Source organism: Pecten maximus, chromosome 10, assembly GCF_902652985.1.
Source record: "Pecten maximus chromosome 10, xPecMax1.1, whole genome shotgun sequence".
Taxonomy (NCBI): Eukaryota; Metazoa; Mollusca; class Bivalvia; order Pectinida; family Pectinidae; genus Pecten; species Pecten maximus.
The window spans coordinates 27477824-27484155 of NC_047024.1; positions in this window are offsets into that span (position 1 = coordinate 27477824).

Here is a 6332-nt window from a genome sequence, read left to right on the forward strand (position 1 = left end):
TTTATGCTATGGCATGGGTCTTACAAAGGTAGCCCGAGTTTCCTCTGGCCCTTTATATAGCTAGCTGACACCATGATTATCATACTTATATTTCATTTTCAAAATTAGAAAAGCCACTCGCTTATAAAGCTTGTGTCTTTCTAAATTAGAAAATCAACTAACTTAAGTAATTAGACCTGGGTATGTGTACGATTTTGGCGTATTTAGTATGCAAATTGAGGCCCTAAATACGCAATATACATTAACCTGACTTTCTACGCATTTCTGATGAAAATAAAAAACTACTAAAATATATAGCTTACCGTTGTTTTCAATTCGTCTTTATTTACATTGCTCTCTGTCTGCTTCAATTAAGCACTACATTGGAACACCTCGTCCAGCACAAAGCAAAGGAATGGCGAGGAGTTTCGATTACTATGAAGAAATCTAATTTGAATGCTTGAAACTTACAATCATTTTGTATGGACTATCAGAGCGTCAGAGTGACACATATGTTATCTGTTCAGGCGCGGATCCAGGAATTTGAAAATGGGGTCCAGCAATTTAGTGGTAATGCGAGCGCCATACAGTACAGCTCGAGTGGACGTTGCTTAATCCACTCATGCGCGAAATGGGTGGGCATGCGTGGGCAAGACTGTCCACGAGCATTCACGGTATACCGTGATCCGTCACAGTCCACCGAATCACGTGGACATATGAAAATTCCACGCGATACCGTGGTTCGTGACGATCCGCGATATTGAGTGGGCAACCACTACACGATAGGCCGTGAAGACTCGCGCTGTTCCGAATATAGGGTGGACACTAGCTTGTCCGAAACGCATACCAGTTGTCCGGTTGCACAATCACTGTCAGAGCGAAATTTGACCAGACCCAGTGGACACAAAACTTTCGGAGAACGTCCGGAAAACGTCCTATTCCGGTCACAACGTCCGGGACTTTCCTACAACGTATTGAGAACGTTTCATGTCAAACGTTTGTGCAACGTTAGCTTTTGACGTTGTTTCGTTATTTGCTTGCTTTAGAGAGTGTGTTATATACATGTGTGTAATGGTATAAATTATAATTATATCGGTTGTGTTCTCCGCCGTCTTGTTCAAATGAATTGTAATGTACGTTTATGTATTATGTAATTCCTATATGTTGTGCTACATTCGGAAATAAACTAAACTAAACATTAAGTGGATCAGAGTTATCAGACACTATTAACTAATTTGTGTGTAATTAACCCAGTTCTTGTGATCACTGCCTAATACGTAAATGTATCATGTGTGTAATTAATAACATGCACCTTTCAATGAGTCTTCAACGGTTTTACCCAATACAAGTGTTAATGATGTTAAATACCGATCATAAATTTATTACATGTATTTGAGATTGATTAATTATCGTATCACGTACAGTATGTTAGTGCATGAAGTCTTATTATAAAACACTCGGGGCTATGACCTGGCTGCGGTCGCTTTGACTACGCACAGTGTCAAGCGAGAATCTGTACAGCTGTCGACTCGACACGGGTGACTTGCCCCGACATTTTTTTCTCCTCGTGATGCAAAAATCGTCCGGATTATTGCGGGAAATTTACTAATAAAAAGTACGTTCCGTTCCCAAAATGGGTGAGTACAAATAACGTTACGGAAATCCGTCCCCGTGCTATTCCGTTTTCCCTGGTTTTCCGTACTATCGGCGTCCGGATTCACTGTACACTAATAATCTATTTATTTTTCACTTTATATACAAATTCATACATATAATGTGTTTATATGTAATGTTTATTATTTTATTGTACTGAATGCTTTGCATATATGTTCTGTATTCCTATGTACTCTTCATTTTTGGAGGCAATACAGAGAATAAGTATAATGTTAAGTACATCTGTCAATCAAACGGGGTGTCTACGGATGTCTGACGGTAACCTGTCAATCACACAGATATACGCAGCTGATTGGTCGATCTGTGTAAATGGTATTTTCATCCACCCCAATGTGACAGAGCATTTTATATGTGAAATACACGTCTCTGATTTTTAGGATAAATCATTCTGTTCTTGTGTTATGTAAAGAATTAAAAAACTTAATGGATAAGCCGAACAAATATATATGTGTATTATTAGTACACTGTACTCGCATAGCACAGAGACCGGAAACAGTTCATATATCTTACCAAATAACACGCACGCCCGGATATGGAACGCCAAAGCTGCCTTATATGATAATTGTTCATTATATGATTTGATCTTACTATTATATGATACCTCTCTCCGGCCATGGACGGCTTTACCTCTAACTTATACATGTATCTTCAATACCAGTACAGGAAAGTCTGTAGATCTAAGTATCCTAGTTACAGTTCAAAGGAACCCTGCAGCTTACCTGTGATAACTTTAATTCACAACTTACCTGTAATCGGATGACATGTTGACAAACAGTGATGAGTACACAAGCATAGTCACACGTTCCTAATAATCTGATATTTGTACAATTGTCTATAGCCAATTTCAGGATGTATTAAACGCTATCTTTATCAGTGGTATTATCAAGCAGCGACATATATCACTTATATATAAGGATCATAAAACATTTCAGGAAAATTATAACCAGGAAAAAATATGCTTGTAAGTAGTTGGAGAAAGATCCTACCTTGGTTTATGTACATGTTTGTGACATTTAGATAAGACACACTTAAGAATGATATAAAAAAGATTATCTAAACTTTGCCACTGTAAAAAAATTATCTGTCCGGAGACGCTTTGACCGTCTGCAAATATGACGGCCTTTTTTTAACGCCCGGGACGATCTTTGGTAAGATTTATCTTGTCTAGAGTCGTATGATATATTGATTTATTGTATTGTATATATGTTATATGTACTGATCACAGGCGCTTGCATAGAAAATGAGAATTAAAAAAAATGATACCAGTGGTATATGTACTGTGTAAAAACACATACCACTGTCAAATAAAAAAAAAATGAAAATCACATTTTCTATGCAAACGCATTTGGTACTGATGAGCTGTAAAGCTTAAAGTCAATAAATTAAATGAATTGTATTGAATTGACATATAATAAGGTGGCATATTTCTGCCGTCGATTTGCCAACTTGAAGACGTCTGTAATGATATGGCTTGATATACTTTGCCTTAAATCAGTATAACAGATGTACCTTAGAAGAAAATGAAATTATACTTCAATGTCATTAGAATTACACACTTCACATATCATATGATCTCTTGGACGGTTTCTATACCGTCCATGTTCAATATTTAAATTGTGTAAACTTAGTCCTTTAGCAATTTCTTAAAATACAATTACATGTATCTGAATTCCTTAAAGTGTACCCGGAATAAAAATATGTTATTCTAGGTAACCATCAAAGAAGAATGTAGCAAACCGCATCAAAATTGGTTGGCCGAGTGCCGAGATATCGCACATCGTAGTACGCGATTTGCACCTGTTGGTCGACTGCTAATCAGGGTATGACGTCACATGTACAGGTTTAACGGAGTAACTGAAAAGGGGGCCAGCAGTATAGACGACAGTGTGGACAGTAGCAACACAGACAAGTCTGAAGATTTAATTCAAATTAATTTTATTCTCTTTCCACATATGATCTGGATATGAGATTTAAGGGTGATGACTTTGGCGAATATTGCTGACAAGATGTTGAAATCCAACAATATCAATTTGAGCTTTCAAAAGATTGATTTTAGTGAAATGGACTCTGAAATGACCGCTTGGGTAATACAGACTGATGTGTTATACCAGGGACATACAGATGTTATACACGATCAAATAATCGGTCAATCATCAATAAATGTATATTAGTTATGTGTTTACCATTTCTTACTCATTGCTGTAAAAAGGAACACGGCATCAACATTTAAAAAAAAAGATAATGTACCATTTTCTCCGCAAGTAATATTTATAAACATACCAACAATACAACAGTTCTGGATACTCTGGTTTGTGAGACAAGACGATTAAATGTTTGAGAACGATATAATTTATATACGATCGTTGTCATTGAAATTATATAAAAGTGCTTCGCAACAATTATAATATTATTGATCTTTACGTACAGGTACATATCACAGGAACTTATTTAAACCATAATTTTAGTTCTGTTTTTTTTGGTGATAAAAAAACATACAATTAAGTTCATCGTGACTTATCATAATTAATAGTAAAACGTATTAGTAAACTCGCAATAATTTAAGTGTATTTTTTTTCTTTTATTTTCGTTTTTTCGGTTATTTTTTTCTTTTCTTTTTGTATTTGTATAAGTGTATAAGTGATTGAGATCCTTGTGATTTTACTTTCCATTCGTGTGTCGCAAGTCATGTCTTCTCTTAAAACAGGAATTAGAAAAAAATATACCAGCATGTTCGGAGGATTACGAATCCTCAAGTTTGAGTAGGTTGGTATACCGCTAAGCAATTGCCAGGTGAAAAATTACGGTCCACAAGCTTATAACACCTGTCACTGCACCACAGGTGTCTGTGATTTCTGGCCCTCTAATCGGCACAAGCCGATAATTACTTGTGAGTTCACGCGTTTGGTTTCCATGCACTTCAAAACAGTTCCCAAGATATGCTTTTACAGGTTTTACGTAAATTGAGCTTGAATTTTGTCAAGAATTGCGTTTACATGTATACTATAGGGAATACATTTTCAAGTTGTTGAAATCGAACACATTATTTTTGGAATTCAGTGAGTTCCGTTTTCCCTACAAGTAAAACAAATTCGTATCTCAAAATTTTGCCTATAGAATAATTAACCATAGTTGGCTCATTCACATACCCACGATGTTGAAAATTTACTCTATGAATCCTGTCTGGGAGTTACTAATCTTTCATGAACACGTGTCATCAGTTTCGGACAATTATCAGAAAATCACATATAGTGGTATCTTCAAGTGGATTTGCTATAATTATGATGCAAGTCGTTACATGTTATAAACGGCCCGTTATTCATTCTACATGTAACAAAGACCCGTTGAAATAGAAAATTATTCAATTTTTTAATGTTAACGACACGTTATAATAGAAAATAAGTAAGATGAACACGCTGTATTAAGCCCGTTATAATAGAAAACTAGTAAGATGCTACATGTTATATATGGCCCGTTATAATAGAAAATTATATGTCCCTGGTTTCGATAACACTTGTTATATGGGGATAACATGTGTGAGTTTGTTCTTATCCCGATTCATCTTATCTTTACCGAAAGTGGAATACAGAGAAAGAAAATATTTATTCAACAATTGCCTTCGGATGTGTTATATACGGTAATAATAAAAACTATATAAAAATATCAGCGTTCTTCCTTTGGATTTCCTAAAATATACAGTAATTATCATCTTTAAGAGTTGCTTTCCTCCGTTTCACTCCGAAAGTGCCAGTCTTCTTTCACACCTGTCCAGTCACCCATTGTTAATTACATGGACACCTGTGCTTACTGTTTTCTTTGAGATTATCATTTTAAACAGTGAAGTGTATCCCCTAACCGAACTTCCCACTGTGCGACTTCTTCAGGAAGGCCGGTCATAGTACACATGTACACATTACCTGTATGTTACCAGAAACATGGACACAAACACACATCAGTGACGGCTGACCGAGTTTGGCTGGGTGGACCCGGTCAGATGCTGGAGCTGTCACCTGTACACGTGTACCGTTACCTGTATGTTACACCAGTAAACACACTTACCTTTGCAGAATATCACGCCCATATGTCTGTATAAGCATAGCTAAGGCCATGATAAAACATTTATGTTATAAGCAATTACACTGTCGTTATACTTATTAAAAATTATGTCAATTACTTTTATCAGAGACTTGTATAGGTATATACAAAGCCAATAAAATGAAAATAAAATAAGAACTATATGAGAATTCTGCTGATAAAAGCGGGTCCTCTATATACTCCCTACACGTATATATACATATATATCAAAAACCAACACATATGTTCCACCGCTAGTACGGACGGAGACGGCGTGTACCAGCCCGACAATGCTTAAGGTTTTTTTTTGTTTTTTTTTTTAGCTGGGATTTCTAACCATTTAGCGACACCCAAACATGCCTCTATAAATGCAATATATCAACTGTATGCAAAATTTCCATTTTGCCGTACTACATGTGCGACGTTCTGAGCTAGAATGACTACCCAACCTATACCCGATCTACACCTAACCCATGGCCCTATCTGATTGGCTATTGCCAATGCACGAGACAGACAACCTGTCAACATATACTCCGTGTATTCTCCGAAACCGGGAAAAAGATATACTCTTAGCAGCAAATAAATGCAATGCATCATTGGTTACTAGA